The sequence below is a fragment of the Erithacus rubecula genome (assembly GCF_903797595.1).
Source record: "Erithacus rubecula genome assembly, chromosome: 12".
Classification (NCBI taxonomy): domain Eukaryota; kingdom Metazoa; phylum Chordata; class Aves; order Passeriformes; family Muscicapidae; genus Erithacus; species Erithacus rubecula.
The window spans coordinates 1,127,871-1,143,657 of NC_136664.1; the positions used below are offsets into that span (position 1 = coordinate 1,127,871).

The 15,787-nt window shown below is 53.1% G+C and overlaps 1 protein-coding gene across 3 annotated transcripts in view; it reads left to right on the forward strand.

The window, feature by feature from the left end:
- Positions 1-5,267: 5,267 nt before the first annotated feature.
- The window catches only part of ANKRD11 (ankyrin repeat domain containing 11), a 126,490-nt gene continuing 115,970 nt past the window's right edge, over positions 5,268-15,787 (forward strand). The window contains exon 1 of one of the 3 annotated variants that reach the window (XM_079315952.1): positions 5,268-5,496. The gene's annotated coding sequence lies outside the window, so the exon portion shown is untranslated. Of the gene's footprint in view, positions 5,497-12,288; positions 12,352-12,459; positions 12,670-15,787 lie in introns of those variants that run through there. The other 2 variants (XM_079315950.1, XM_079315951.1) reach the window with 2 other exon arrangements.

Genomic DNA, 15,787 nt, shown 5'->3' on the forward strand with positions numbered 1-15,787 from the left:
TGGGCTCTAAGGTCCCTTTCCACCCAAACCATTCCACAACTCCATCAAGGAGGGCTGAGGGTCCTTGCCTCACTGGTGCCAATACAAAGTGGTGCCAGGAAGGAGAGTCAGGAGGTTCTGCCCTGCATGGGCAGCTCAGGCTGTGCGTGCCAGAGGTGACCTTGGGAAGGTGGCTCCAGTCACTGCCCTTGGACTGGCAATATGCTCCTTTGGGAGTAAGCCAATATTCTGAGAGGACAGATATAACCTGATCCAGGCTTGGCCTTGCTGGGATGTGCTCCAGCCATGACATCACTCAGTAATGCCACGTCTATTTACTACTGGGGAAAGGTGCAGGATTGGAGGCTGAAATCCCTGCTTTATCTCCTGAGCAGGTTAGGAGCAGGAAGCAGCATTAGCAGCCACAGCTTGTTCTTTTCAGCCTAAGAGAAGTCTGTTTCCATGGGAAACACAGCTCTGCTCTGTCTGAGAGTTCACCTCTCTGTTTCCATGCTCCTTGTAACACTCTGAGGCTTGGGAGGTTCTTCAGCCCCCCTCAGCTTACCCCTGACTCATTTCCACACAACACTTTGCCAGAGGGGTAAATGGATACCTGGAATCAGGTGGCCATTGTGCCATCCACACATTTCTCCTCAATGAATCAAAGGATTACATGCAGAGCTGAAGCTGCTGGAAGGTAAATTCAGACTTTTTACAGGATGAAAAACATCCCCCAGCAGCTAAGCCAGCACTTTGCTAAGCCAGGACTTTGCTCCAGCAGGACAAACCACCCAGCTCTGAGGGCCTGGCATTTCCCAGAATCCCTCAGCACTCAGTCATGCACCAGATGGGATTTTTTTAATTACTTCTTTGCAGATGACAAATCAAGGTCAAGGGATAGATGCTCCCCTTCAGCACAGCACGGCCCAGAACCCAGGAAAACTTTAGGGTCAGCAACAAAGGATGTGCTTAAGAGACCACATGGTTTTCCCTCGAGCACAGTAAAACTCCTCAGCAGGAAAGGCTGCTCAGCCTTTTTCCATGAGCCAGTCCAAACCCATCACACCTATTCACTCCTCCAGGAGCAGCTTGGGATCACAGTGAGCTCCAGTTCCATGGCAGGGGACAGCATGGCACCGACGCTGCTCCTCCCTGGGCACAGAGCCTCCCCAGCCCCAGGGTGAGCCTGGGACACAGCACTGGGGTACAAATCTATCTCTGGGTCACCTCTAAAGCCCTGGGAGTGTAAGACAGGCAGGTGACAGATGGCTGGAGGCAGGGGATCATGGGGACTCAGCCACCCCACGGCAGCCACCGCTCCGTCTGCCAGCCGGGGCTTAGAAACCTCCGGAAAAGCTACCACGGGGAAGAGGGAGCAACACTCAGAGTGACAGGGATCAGGGGCAGAGCAGGGGGAGGGAAATGGCTGTTTGTGACTCAGAGCAGATGACTCTGTGGGAGTGCACTCCCTGGAGAGCTGCTGGAGCGAGCAGAGCTCGGACAGGCCCGGGATCCATCTGTGTGCGGGAGGTGGCTGAAGTCATCTCCAAACCCCGCAGGTCACTGAGCTCCGAGTGAGCAACTGTCACTCCACACCCCTGAAATCCATCAGCGGCCTGGAAACCTAAAGCCTGTCATTAGGAATGATAAAAACAGTAATTAGAGCAGGGCTGTCATGAGTTCACACCTGGAACATCAATATGAGGCGTTTACCCAGCAGCAGGAGAGCACTTCCCCCAGAATCCATCCTCCACGGATGCATCAGGCACAAAGCTCCACGGACCACTCTTCACACAGGTGTAAGTAAATCCTACACAGAGCCTTGCAAAAAGACTTTATCCACACAACAACAGCAGCTCTCAGCTTTGAGGGATCTAAAAATGCTGCTGCTGTGGGGGCACGGGAGCTACATCAGCTCAGCCTGTCCTGATCCCAGTCCTGCTGCTTCACTGGGACTCAGCTGCACCAAGGAGTTAAATCTTCAAAACACACAGGTTTTGGGGCAAACAAGCTGTGCTGAGGAGTTAGACCTTCAAAACAATGCAGATTTGAATAGGAGAGGGCTGTTCCATGAATTTAGCCTTAATTACATCTTGTGGAATTCTGTGCAGTTACCACACTAAAGCATTTGAAAACCCACACTTTTATTTCTTTATAGTATAACAGGTGGGACAGCTTAAGTTGAAGTGTCCTTAACAACAACAACAACAGCAAAAAAATACAAGGATGGCTTGAAAGTAGCTTTATTTAGTAAAACTGAGTGTACAGATCCAGAGAGGCTCCTGCTGCAGTACAGCAGCTGTACTCCTCACTGCCTTCCCAAATGGCTGCTTGGTTTGCCAAACCCATTTCTCTTCAAAATGTTAATAGATGACATTAATTAAAACACGAGCCAAGCTTAAAGTAAAGGTTTTCCTAATCAAAGTTCTTCTAAAGTTTTATTCTCTTGGCCTTCAATGTTGGCACCTGACTGGTCACTCAGGATTTACCCTGTACCAGCCATAAATCACACCTTATTTCATCTATTAAAAATAGATTCCCATTGCTCCATCCTGCGAGGAGCTGAATCAGCAGGGAACTGAACCCACAGAGGCACAGCCCAGGAATTTGTGACTTTAGGGCTGGCATGATGGTTCCTTCCCTCACAGGACAGCAGCTGAAGGACTGAGGTGAATTTGGTCCCCCAGAGGTGAGGGGCTGACAGAGGTGCCATCTCCAGAGTGAGACAGGAGTGCCAGAGCAGGGAGTGGAGGGTCAGGAGCTCTGTCCCCAAAGTCAGTGTCCTTTTAGCTCGCTGGGACAGACAGAAATAGGCCTGGAAAAGCACATTCCCCAAGTGGCCTAATTTCCCTGCCCTCACACAATGTTCTCTTTCCTCCTCAGCACCAGGGTATTTGTTTTATTTTAGGATTTACAACCTTTATCGAAGGATAAAGGTGCTCAACAATTGACTGCAATTTTTTTTTTTTTTTTGTCCTAAGTGTTGCAATTAAGGAGCAAAAGCCAGCCCAGGGTAACAAAGGCAGGTAGGTTAAACATCCTTATCACACAAGTCTCACCCAGCAAACCAGCAGAACAGCCCCCAAGGAAATAATCCTCCCATTTCTGCTGTCAGCTTCCCTTCTCTAAGTACTTGAAAGTTCCTCCCTGAACCAGGCTGTTGTGTTCAAATAGAAAAAGCTCAGGGTGACACAGAAAGGGTTTAACTTCCTCCCCAGCACTGGATCTCTGACCTGGATGACATTCAAGGTTGTCAAGGAAGCAGTTACAGACAACTATATTTAGGAAATGAAAACACCTATTTCCCCTCTCCTCTGCTCAGAGGCCAACACTCACCTGCAGTGTTTGCAGGGAGCTGTGACAGGAAGCTTAATGGAAAAAGGAAGCCAAAAAAAACCCCCAAGCCTTTTCTTTTCACTGGTTTAGTAGGTCTTACAGAGGAAGAGGATGGTTAGAGATAAAAAGGCTAAGCCTAAGTGGAACACAGGACCAGCTTAACAGGCTCAGAATAAACCTCTCTCCTGCTGTTATTTTCACAGCAGAGCTGGCCACGTGCTCCTGAGCCCAGCACAGGGATTTCTCTTTCTGGGGGTTTGTGGCACCCCCAGCAGATGAGAACTGTCCCTCAGGTGCCAAGTGTGTGACCCTGAGTGGCCCTGCACATGCCAAAAGACAAATTCCAGTTACAGCCCCGCTCCTGGCAGAGGGGGGGTTAAAAACCAGGAATATTCTGGATGAGGTCATGGGCAGAGCTGCTGCCTCCAGGTTTCCCCATCCCCTGCAACCAAAACAACACGTGGTGACCCAGCTCTGCCACCCACACCAGAGCCCCGGGCACCTGAGCTGGGACCTGCCCCATGGCTGGATCCCTCCCTGGAATTCAGCTACCTCGGTGACACAGAGGGGCTGGGACAGTACCTGTGTGGTACAAAGTACACACAACACAGCAGTGGAGTGCTTTGGGGTGGATAAACTTCAAAGTTCATCCGTTCTCACCCCTTGTCATGGGCAGGGACACCTTCCACTGTCCCAGCTGCTCCCAGCCCTGCCCAGCCTGGCCTTGGGCACTGCCAGGGATGCAGGGGCAGCCACAGCTGCTCTGGGCACTGTGCCAGGGCCTGCCACCCTCACAGGCAGTGAACAATTCCTTCCCAATCTCCACCAGTCACCAATGGATCCCAGCCTGTAATCGATCACCAGTCAACCACACCAGAGCAGTGCCACATCCAGTCCAGTCAGCTGCTCCTTGAACATTCCGTGAGAATGAAGAATGACTGACATTATCCAGCAGGAATGACCTGTTTAGATGTTTAAAACATTTCTTTTAGGAGGCACCCTGCACATAAAAACTGCACAAAAGCATTTTGGTGTTGTGTGATCAGCACTTGCAAAGAGGCCCAAAACCGCGGTCAGGAGCGAGCAGTGAAGTCCCTGTGCTTTCCGGGGGGATCCCCCTGGGCAGCGCTGTCCCCCCCAGCGCCCGTGTCACCGCTCCCTGTCCTGCCGGGCTCCCTGGGCAGCGCCCGTGTCACCGCTCCCTGTCCTGCCGGGCTCCCTCGGCAGCGCCCGTGTCACCGCTCCCTGTCCTGCCGGGCTCCCTGGGCAGCGCCCGTGTCACCGCTCCCTGTCCTGCCGGGCTCCCTGGGCAGCGCCCGTGTCACCGCTCCCTGTCCTGCCGGGCTCCCTGGGCAGCGCCCGTGTCACCGCTCCCTGTCCTGCCGGGCCCCCTGGGCAGCGCCCGTGTCACCGCTCCCCGTGTGCCGCACGGACACCCGCAGCGCCAGACGTGCCCCAGCACCCCCAAACCCGCCACTCGTCCAACACCCATCTTCGGGTGCGCCGGTGCCCCAAGTGCCAACACCGGCAGCACCGACCCCGTGACCGATGCCAACCGGGGAGAGCCCGTTCCGGTGAGCCCACAGTGCCGGGGCAGCGCGGCTGGCCCGGTCCCGGGGCTTAACTTAGCCCGCAGGTCCTTGGAGGGCCGGTCCCGGACTTGGAGCTCGGCACGGCGCGTCCCTGCAGGGCCGGTGCCGGTGCCGGTATCGGTATCGCGGCCGGTTCTGGCCCCGCCGGCCGGTTCCCGACCCCTCCCGCCCCCTGCTGGCCCCGCCCCGGAAGCCCCACCCGGCGCGCGCGCGGCCAATGGGCGGCGGCGGCGCCGGGACACGTCGCGCGCGGCCGCGCTCCCGTCACCCCCCGCGCGGCGCCGGGACAGCGGGGGGGTTGTTACGGCTCCTCCCCCCACCCCGGAGCGCCGCGTCCGCCAATGAGCGACGCCGTCTCATCGGGCCAATGAGCAGCGGCGTCTCAGCGGCGCGCGGGGGATGGAGCGCGCGGCCCGGAGCCGCCACGGCGCGCGCCCCCCGCGCTAGGGCCGGACCCCGGGACCCCCGGACCCCCAAAAAACCGCCCCGAAACCCCCCCGCAGCCCCCGCTCTATGCGGCGGGGCCGGCCGAGCCGCAGGCCTCGCTCCGCCGCGGGGCTGCCCTTGGCCCGCTGAGCGCCGAGCACCGGTAAGCGCCGGGGGGCGGCGGGCGGCTGGCGCGGGGGGGCACCGGGGCGCTGGAGACGTGCGAGCGGAGGGCAGAGGGGCCGAGCGGGTCCCGGAGAGGGGCCGCGAGCCCCGGGGGGGCACCGGGAGCGGCACCCGGAGCGGAGGGGCCGAGGTCGAAGGGGGGGCACCGGGACGGGGTGGGGATCGACGGGGGGCGGCGGTGGCGGCGGGAGGTGGGACCCGGTGCGGGGCGGGGGCGGCGCGGGGTCGGCTCGAGGGGAGAAAGCGCCGCAGCGCGGGTGGGGAGAGGACGTTGGGGATTTTGGGGGGGTGGCGAAGGAGGTTCGGGGCTGTTCGGGGGCTGCCGGGGGTGGGAAGGGGCTGCGGAGAGAGGGAGGATGGCTCGGGGTGGTGATTTGGAGGGGCCGGGGGCTGCTCGGTGTTTTGGGGTGCGCAGGCTCGTGGGGAGCCGTGGGAGGAACTCGGAGCTCCGTGTCGAGCCCGCAGCCCGGGCCCCCCTCCGCCCTTCCAGGCCCTGTTTTTTGGGGTGGGGATGTTTTTTTCGCAGGGGTGCGGGGAGAGGAGGGGGGAAGTGCGTTTTGGGGTGAGGAGGAACAATACCAAAAGTTGTCTGAAATGGTAATTTCCGTTTCCCATTTCATCATCCCCGGGTAGGCGTTAGCTCTGCCTGTGTGTGCGCAGGGCCGGGGCCGCACCGAGCCCAGCCGGCCCCAGCCCCGCGGCTTTTATTTATTTCCCAGTTTAATCTTTAAATCGCTCCGTGTTTCTGTCCTCCGAGGAGCCTTTGTGTGCCGGGGAGGGGCTGCTCGACACCTTTGCCCCTGAGCAGAAAGGAAGAGAGAGGGGGAGAGAAAAAAAAAAAAAAAAAGCCTCCCAAGCTGAAACAGCTGCAGCCCAGGACGAGCCTCCCCCAGCCCGGGGATGGATTCATGTTTAGAAAGGCAAATGACCTCGGAGGGAGCCGGGATGAGCCGAGCCCTCGGTGCCCTCTGCCCTTTCCCAGAGGGAGCAGCTGTCCGGGGTGTGCGGCTCAGAACGGGCCCTTCATTGAGCCACAGGGGCCGTGTGTTTACGGCTTGGCTTCTCCTCCAGGCTTGGGGATCTGTTTTGATATCCAGTTGCAGGAAAGGGTTCCTCCCCCCTCCTGGTTTTGTACACAAAGTGCTCTCTCACCACTGGGGACACGGCTCTATAGGCAGAGAGCGAATTCCAGGCAGCTCTTGAAGCAAAATTCCCTCCTGAGATGGCTTCTGAAATGGGGTATACACACCATTTTTACCCTCTCTGTAACCAAAGATTTTAGGTGAAAACATCTGTACTGCTTTGTAGTGGCTGTGTGCTTTGCTGAAATTTACATAAATTTAAGGAACTTGGAGTTCTGTGTATTTCTCCTTTCTTTGTTTTGTTCATAAAATGAAACATTTTTATGTAATGACTCCAATTATTCCCTTTTTCTGTGGGGGAAAACCACTCCACGGAGTCACGGAGAGGGAAAAGGAGATTAACTCTCACATGTTTCCCAACGGCATCGATACATTCTTTGTGTGCGCCCTGCCAGGAGCTCAACATTTAACTCGATTAGCTCAGAAACGGGAAAAGTTGGCGTTTTCACAGGCTGTGTTTTCTGGCAGATTCCAGGTCGGAGTAGCCCGATCTGGCTGTGGAGGGCTTTGGAGCGCGATGTGGGGCACGGACAAACTCCGGGCAGGGCGTTTTCTCTCAGAGCTCCGTGCCCTGCTCGCTGTCGGTGGGAGCTCGGCAGGGCAGGGTTCGGCTCGGAGGGCTGCGATGATCCGTGCCTGTGTGTGGCCGAGTTCTGGGGGCTCCGTGCGAGCCCGTCCGGGGCTGCAGCCGTGCGCTGCCCCGGGGTTCGTGGAGCTCAGCGCTTTGCACGCTGCGGGTCCCGGTGGCTCCGGGAGAACCCGCCGGTCCTGCGGGAGGTACCCGACCTGCCGGGGCACATCCTTGCCTGCAAGAAGGGCTCTGCTGTGAACCCGTCCTGGCGAGCCGGGGCTTGTGTCACCCCGGGCTGTCTGAGTCACTGCGAGGGCTTGCTGTGCGAAACTCAGCTGCGAACAACACGCCGGGCTCGGAGCACGGCGAGCCCTCGGTTCCCAAGGCTTTTTTGCCTCGTTCCTGTTGTAAATAGTGACCGAGGAGCCCCGGCCATGTCGGCGCTGGAAACTGGAGATGTTGCGTTTCGCGTTCCGCACTTGGTTTTGCTGTTCAGTTCTGCTTCTGCTTTTAGAAATGAACTCTTGTCTCTTGTTCGTGTCTCCATTTCATAAAAAAAAAGCATGGTTCACAGCGAGCTGATTTATTTTTTTTTTTTCCCATGAGCAGCTTTTTGTTTTTATGATGTTGCAACAGCATTTTCTCAGACTTAAACCTGCAGATTGTCCAGTTTGAGGGTTGGATTAGGATGGGGGAGGAAATCTTTGGAAAAAAAATCCCAGAGCAAAAACCCTCTGGCTTATTTTCTTCCTTCGCGTGTGGTAGGCAACCTGATAAGATTATTTTATTTTCCACTCGTGTTTTAATGGGCTGAGTCCCCCCAAATGCTGGTGAACAAAGCGAAGCGTCGTGCCGCGTTCTTGCGCTGCTCAGCAGAGCAGACAAATGCATTTCTCTGGGGTCAGTGAGACTCGTCGTGTTAATCAATACTGTACCAGCAGTGTTCCCTTTCCAGGGAACCAGATGGGCTACTTACAACTGGTGCTGATTATTTTAACTGTGTAATTGTAACATGGCTGCGTGATGACAGTGTTTCCTGCAGATACTTCAAAGGAAGGTTCCCGACGAGTGTGTCTTTACAGCGTTTAATCTGTCCTCTTTGTCTTTATGTTGTGGCTTTTGGACATGTGTTTGAAGTACTAAGAGGTTTTTTTTTTTTTTTTTCCCTTACCTCCAGCTTTTCTATACGTTAAAAGGAGGCAGTGCTCTGGAATGATGAAGTGTCTCCAGTGTGGGAATAAACCCAGGGCTTTAGCAGCTCCCACAGTGGTGGGTTGGTTTCAGTGAGTTTTAGATCCAGGCAGTGACTAAGCCAAAAGCTGGGAAGAGATTTAAGTGGCTGTGAGGAAATGGCAATATTTTTTTAAAAATAGTGCATGTGGCTTTGTTTTGGGGAAAATATGCTGTGTGGTGACTTGGGTCTTAACTGGGACAGGCTAATTACTCTGTGAAGAAATCCTTCTCCGAGGGAAGGAAAGGCACAGGGCCGGAGCTGGTTAATTGCATTTTGTAAAATTATGGAGTGACGGCTTTCTGAGGAGGTCTGCCCCTCTTCCTGCCCTGTACCTGAATTTCAGGCTCAGCAGTTGCCTTACAGATTGAAATTCCTCCTGGGTATTAAGATTTAATGGTGGTAGACCCAGAGCAAGTAGTGGCAGGTACTGCTGCTTTTCAGTACAGCAAAGCAAATAATACTGGAAAATATTTACATGGGGGTTGTTATTCTCCTCGTATTTCCTTGATGAGCTCTAGTAAAGGTGCTTGTGTGCTCCCTCCATCACTGAGGAGAATTCCCTTATTTCAGTTGTAAAAGGCTGTGGAGAGGAACCGGTGTCTCCATAGCAAAGATTCCAGTGTTTCGTGATCAGCTCACATATATTTTTACCCCATCTAATTTAAACCAGTCTGCACGACACTCGCAGGAATGATTTGTATGCAGCTTTTAAATATTTTCCTCCTTCCTGCGTGAGGGATTAGCGGCACAGAGCTGCTTTTTCGGAGGCTTCTCAGCCAAGTGTTACGTAATTTGTGTGCCACCGATGCACGGCCATAAAAAATACTCCCATCAATGTTAAGGGAAAGCTTGTGTAGGCAATTATTTGAAATCACAAGCGTCCTAAGCAGGTTTGTGCAGCCTTAAAATCTGGGCAAAATGCTGCCTTTGGAATCCTGCTGGGAAGGGGGGGTGGGGAGCTGTCAGCACCCGTGGTCTGGAGGCTGGTTTTGAGCACATTCTACTCCACTTTTTAAGCTTTCCTGTGTGAGAACTGGTGTTTTCTGGTGTATTTTCTCAGGCGACTGTTGGGTATTTAAAAATCTTAATTTCTCTGAGTCTGGGTGGTAGCGCTTCAGCTGAGGCTGCTTATGGGTGATGCCAATTTGTAATCTTTTACGAGGGTATGGGAAGAAAAAAAGAGTAAAAAGAAGCTTAAATGCTAATAACAGTGAAAAATCTGCTCGGCATGGAGCACATGAAGAGAGCGGGTGCACGTCGGGCTGTGGAGTCTCCATCAGCTGAGCTGGGGGCTTTTAAAAATCTGCTCTAATTTTTATGCTGCATGTGGAATGGCTAATCCCATAAAAGCCTCGCACCTTTTGACAGATGAAACGCTGCTGTTCTTCACTTATTTGAGCAAAATATTTTTATAGATGGTATTAGCTCTGTGGCTCCGAGGGTAATGCAGTCCTTACACGAGAAAGATCTTGCTTTGATCTGACAGCTTTCAAGATCCATTTCCAATCTTGGAGTTCCATTAAGTCTGTTTGTAATGGTGCCCTCAGACTTTTTTTTCTGTTTATGTGACTCTTTGGGGTGTTAACGTTGCTCTGTATTTGAGTTCTCTTTAATAAACTGAAGGAATAATTGGGGTCAGGAAAGAAAATAATCATGTTAGAAGGTGCAGTTAATTATATCAGGTATTTTGGGCTCCAGAATTCTTTGTCTTGATTCTAATGTTTTCTTCAAGTTGTAGGATGTAGTGAAATTATCAGATCATCAAACGAGGACAGTGGGGCAGGGTGATGCGTGGTGGTTAATTTTGGGAGAGTGAAATGAGTGTGGCTGCAGGTTTGATGTCCATGAGGGCTGTGGAGGCTAGGAGGGATGGTTTCTCTGGTGAGCAGCCTCTTCCCTCTTCTGTGGGGGCAGAGATGTTCTTGTGTGTCCATCCAATGGGATCTACATGGTCCAACGTGATTTAAATCATCTTGTGTCCATCCTACATGACCTACATGGTCTTTTGTCCATCCAGTGGGACCTTTGTGGTCCTGTGTCCATCCAACACGATCAGTTGGGTCCTGTGTCTGTCTGCTGGGGTCTTTCTGGTCCTGTGTCCATCCAACATGATCAGTTTGGTCCTGTGTCTGTCTGCTGGGGTCTTTCTGGTCCTGTGTCCATCCAACATGATCAGTTTGGTCCTGTGTCTGTCTGCTGGGACCTTTCTGGTCCTGTGTCCATCCCACACGGTGTTGGTGGCTGTGTGTACATCCAGTGGCATCTCTGTGGCTGTGTCTGTCCAGTGTGACCCTCATGGTCCCCTGTCCCTCCAGGCTGGTGTGGGGTCCCCAAGGCTCAGCAGCCCCATGCAGGGCTCGGGTGGGTGCTGGCTCTTGCAGGAGCAGCCTCCCTTCTCCCTCTGCTCCTCCTCCCACATCTGAGAAGCCATCCTGGCTTTTCCTGCCCCTCTCAGAGCTGGCTGGGAAAGTGTGAGCTCCCAAAGAGGACATCTGAAGCCTCCATCTCCTCGGGTTTTTGCTGGAGTTCACCACCTGGGTAAGGTGTGCAGCTCGTGGCCGTGTAGCTGCTGTGAGCAGGGGCTGGAATTGCAGCTGGGGAGGCAGAGGGATTGGGAGGCACATCCTCACAGTAACCCCGTGGTGAGCAGGTGGCAGTGCCAGGGAGGGAATTGGCTGCTGGAGTCAGAATAAAGTGATGTGTTTTTTTTCTAGGTCAGGGTTGAAGGCACTGTCAGGGTGGTGATGTGCAGCATATATTACTGTCTGCATTGTCCCTGCCATATGGATGTGTGCACACTGCCCTTGGCATTCAGGCATTGAATTATTTATCCTCTCCAAATCTGGAGGCAGCCTTTCTTCCTCTGTCTCGAAGAAAACCAAACTTATCCGAGGAGTGTTTTTAGAATAAACCTTCTGCTGTGAATTACTGCAGTGGCAGGAGCAGGGTATTGATTGTATGTTGCGTTTGGATTCGGAAACCAAAGGTTACAACACTGGATATCTTGTGGAAACACTGAAATATTTATTTTGCTGGTAGGTGCAAGTGTGTCTGTGCTGGTGCTGGGTTCGTATGTGGTTGAAGTGCCATGTAATGAAATTTCCGGAGTTGGAGAATGGAAAGGGTAGAAAACTTTGTAGTGTGTGTAAAAGCAGCTTTGTCTCAGCTGTGTGTGAGGGGATGGATGTTTTTCCAGGGAGAAGGCATCTCCTTTCCTCTGTGATTTTGCTGTGTGAGGAATGTTAAGGTGGTCCTTGTTTGGGTGATGGGTTTCAGGTCCTGTCTGTGGATGTGGGTGCTGGCAGGGTGTCGTGGTGGGGAAGCACAGGCTGGAGGGAGCTGGCTCTCATTATTTTTGAGACACTGACAGCTTTGCAGGGTAGAAAGAGAGTCTCAACTAATTTACCTTTAGAGCAGCATAAAGCTGCTAAAACTGTGTCACAGGCATGGGGAAGAATCAGAGAGTCAAGAAGGGAATGCTACCCTCTAAAAAATTCACCACAATCCAGAGGCAGCGTGTCCCTGAAGGCTCAGCAGCCAGAGGCTGGGCTTGGAAATACGGAGCTGCCCTCAATATTGGGATGTGAAATGAAAGGATGAGTAATTAGGAACTCCAAAAAAAAAAAAAAAAAAAAAAGGCATTAAATAGCTTTAGAGGTGAATGGAAGCTTCATTATTAAGCACCAAGTGCTTAGCTGCAGTTGATGGTGCCTCTTCCTTTCAAATCACGCACACATGAAAGTGCTCCCCGCCCCCAGCCGGGGCCTTATCGGCTTATCTGGGCAGGAGTTCAGAGCCATAAAAACTGTATCCTGCTTACACCTTCCAGCCGATCCTGTGACCTGTGCTGTGTAAACAAGTTGTACCAGGAGCTCCCAATGACTGGTAAGTGCCCGGGTTTCTGCAGCCTGGTCAGGTCCAGGAGGAGCCAAGATAAAGTTCCAAGAAGTTCCCCTTTGGGAATGGTCTCCTGATAGCTGCTGCAGGGAGGAGGAGGAGGTGGCAGGGCTGCGATCCTGCTGACTGTGGCAGTGACTGTATCCCAAGGAAAGCACTTTGGGATAGACTTTACACTCCAGGGCTGGTGTTTTCCACGTTCTGCAGGAGGGAGGGATGGCTGTGGCAGATTGTGAAATGTCAGCCTTGTGGTAACAACACCGACCGGCGCTCTGCTGTTGCGTCAGGCTTGGATGTGCTGGAGATGTAAGCCTGTCTATAAATAATATATCCATATATCTCTGTATGGATGAGATTAGCCGTGGCAGTGCTGGGAAGAGATGTAGGTAATGCAGGGAAGGGCTGTGTGTGTGGGGGGGACACAGGCACCCTGCTGCTGGCTGTGCTGGGGGTTGAAATAGCGCCGGGCGCTCCGGTTGCGGCGCTTGGCTGCTGCCCACCCCGAGCTGTCTCCCTGGTTTCATCTTGCAGCTCTGCACAGGCTGATCCATTTATCCAAGCTGGGCTGCAGCGAGGAGTTTGGGGATTTAGGGTGTGAAACTTCACCTTTCTCAGCAGCCCAAGGGTCCAGTGCACGGGTTTGAAGATGAAAACCTGTTCTCCTTGAATGTTGACCTTTTTTATTCGCGTGGTTTCTTGTCCCCAGGATGGGGGAATATGCTGGGTTTGGGAATTAGGCTGGCTGGGGGCTGCTCTGTTTCCCTTCTCACCGTGGCCTGTCCTGGCACGTGTTGGGGTCCCGTGGTGGCTCTGTGTTCCTCATTTTCCCAGCAGCCTGGAAGGTTTCTGGCTCTCCCAGGAGATCAGAGGTGCCCTGTGTTACTCAGCTGCTCCGTGGTGAATTCAGTTCCCTTCCTCTGTGATCAGCACTGGAACTGGGGTGTTAAACTGGTTCTGTGGTGAGAGATTAATTCCTCTGAGTTACTCCAGGGGGGAAGGGATCAGACAAGAAGTCAACTTCGTGGCTCTTTCCTGGTGTGCTGAATAGAGCTCCTTGGTTTAGGGAGCTGGAGGCTGAGTTTGATTTCCTCCTGCAGTGTGTTCTGTCTGCTTCACCCACCAGGATGTTTCTTCTCCCTCCTGTCCACCCTTCCCCTCTCCCAGGAGCCTCATCTGATGGAGGTTCTGCTCTTGCCTTGGTCCTCCTCATCCAAGATACTTGTCTCTAATTTTAGCCTGTCTGCCTTTTGAGGTCCCCTCCCGTCTGTTCCTGCCTTTCTCCTTCTCTGAGTTGTTCCTGCATCTTCCTCTCCCTCGGGAGAGCTGGACCTTGTTTTTGCACGGTGGGAGGAGAGTGTGTGGGTGTGTTGAGGTGAAGGCTGCTGGGGTGTGGGGAATTCTGGCAGGGATGTTTGGGGTGCTCTGTGCTCACGGGGAGCAGCTCCTTGTTGTCCTTGCTTGGATCTGCTCTTAGAATCTCTCTTTTGTGGATGTGTCCTGTGTTTGCTCTCTACCCTGATGTTATTAGTAGTGGTAGTGCTGCCCAGCAGCTTGGTGTCCCTGAATCTCTGCCCTTCTCCCTGCAGGAAAGCTGCAGGCTGGTTTTCCTTGGAATCTCACTTCTTGTTAGCATGCATTTGCTTACATTTGCAGAGAAAATGGCTTTCCTAACAGGGAGACATCAGACACAGCCAGGTCTCCTCAGAGGGGTGTGGAGCCCATCAAGGAGGGCAGGGAAGCTGGCCCTGGAGCTGGGCATCCAGGAAAGCTGCTCATCCTGGTGGGATCCACCTGCTCAGAGCCCTGGGAGCACGGTGTGTGCAGCATAATCTGATTTGTGCCTGGAATATAAATCCTGGCTGTTGCAGACATGCAGCCTGGGGTTTTACAAGTTCTTTTGTGAAAACAGCATTCAGCCCCTGCACTGCTGCAGCAAGGAGCTTCCCTGGAAACCCAATCCCAGCAATTAGTGAGGTTTGCAGAGGATCCTAGCAACTGCTGCTGGGGTTCCTTTGGCAGGGGTTGGGTTTTGTTTTTTAGGCTGTTTATAGTTGCATTCTGTGGGAATACATAAACTAAACAAGGGGGAACTTGCTATGAGGGGTGGCAGAGCCCAGGTGCCCAGGGAGGGTGTGGGGTCTCCCCATCTGGAGACATTCCAATCACACCTGGATGTGTTCCTGTGTCACCTGCTCCAGGTGACTGTGCCTTGGTAGGGGGTGGGACTGGAGCTCTCCAGAGCTCCCTTCAACCTTCCCCTCCCTCCTCCATACCCTGTGGAGGGACAGGTGAAGTGACGATGGGGAAGCTGATCCTCGGGGAAAGTGGAGCATGGCTGGAATATATTGGGAGGTGTGTGACTTTGCTGTTTGTGGGTAACCTGAGCTCACCTGTCAGGAGTTTTGTTACCCAGATACTCTGTGACCTGACTTGCTTTTGTCAACAGTGCTCTGGCAGGTTGGGGAGTGATGCTCCCTCTCCACCAGGGTGGTTATGTAAAACCTCAACGCGCCGCGTTCCCGGCTCGGGGTGCAACTTCAAAGGAGGGAGTTTGCTTTATGGTTGAACCTATGAGCAGTTTTATGTGCAGGGTGGAGTGAACTCGTGGAGAAGATTGCAGTTTTCCCACTGTCATAAAAAGTTACGATCCTCATGATCCCAGCATTGTTGGCAGGCGGAGGCAGGAGCAGATGCAGAGGTCAGTGGGAGCGAGCTGGGATGTGCCAGTGCTCTCAATGCTCTGCTCTGTGCTCCCAGCTCTCCCAAACCTTCAAAAAGTGCCTTGTGCTCTGTCTGGGCCTCCCTCAGAACCTGCACCTGTGCTGCTCCCCGAACAGGCAGCGCATTTCCATGGGAAAGGAACTTGGCAGGGGGCTGAGGGGGGGCTGTTTTCAGGGCAGCGTTTTAGACCCTGCTGGAAACGTGGCATTTCAGTGGCACAGACTGAGGCAGTTTATTTTATAACCTCCTTCCTTTCTCTGGGCTTTTCTTTGGGGTACGAGCCAAGGGAGTTAAAAAAAAAAAAAAATAACCAAGTGGCTGCATCTTGACGAGCCTCATTCCAATTAAGTTCCCTCATGCTCCAGAAGATAGATTCCCTAAACTGAGATGCATTCCCTTAAAAAGGACTATTCAGGCAAAGTGGTGATGGTGGGGGAGTATGATCAGCTTTTACAGCCTTAATTGTGGGATTTTCTGGAAGTGTTTCAGTGGCCTGTGCTGTCTCTAAACCCTGGTGGGGTATAAGATTCTCCCAGCTGTGGAGTCACCACCCCAAATTATGACACCTTCCAGTTCTCAGTAAGTTATAGCTGATTAAAATAAGTCACTATTCCAGTTTCAGTGAAGTCTCTCTAAATATAAACTTAACCTCTCCTTTAAACCTTTTTCTGCTGGGATGAGGAGGCATAAATGTGGTCTTTGT